We start from the raw sequence: 430 nt of genomic DNA, 5'->3' as shown, positions 1-430 counted from the left end.
GTTGATTCTTTGTATTGTTTTCTTTGATTCAATTTCATTGATTTCTGCCCTGATTTTTGTTATTTCTTCTTGTCTGCTGGGTTTGTTTCATTTATTGTTGCTTTTCAGTTGTCTTGAGTTGCAATGTTAAGTCATTTATTTGTGATCTTTCCAATTTGTTAATGTAGGCACTTAGAGCTATAAACTTCCCTCTAAAGAGAGCTTTCAGCCTGTCCCAGAGGTTTTGTTGTGTTGTATTGTCTTTTTCATTTAGTTCCAGGATACTTTTATTTCTTTCTTAATTTTCCCTTTTGACCCATTCATCATTCAGGAGTGTGTTGTTTAATCTCCATGTGTTCATGTGGTGATTAGGACTTCTTCCGGTGTTGATTGTAAGCTTTATTGCATTGTGGTCTGATAGAATGCATGGAATTATTTCAATCTTTTTGTA

Source organism: Nannospalax galili, unplaced genomic scaffold, assembly GCF_000622305.1.
Source record: "Nannospalax galili isolate Female #2095 unplaced genomic scaffold, S.galili_v1.0 scaffold369, whole genome shotgun sequence".
NCBI classification, from domain to species: Eukaryota; Metazoa; Chordata; class Mammalia; order Rodentia; family Spalacidae; genus Nannospalax; species Nannospalax galili.
This window is presented reverse-complemented; position numbering follows the sequence as displayed.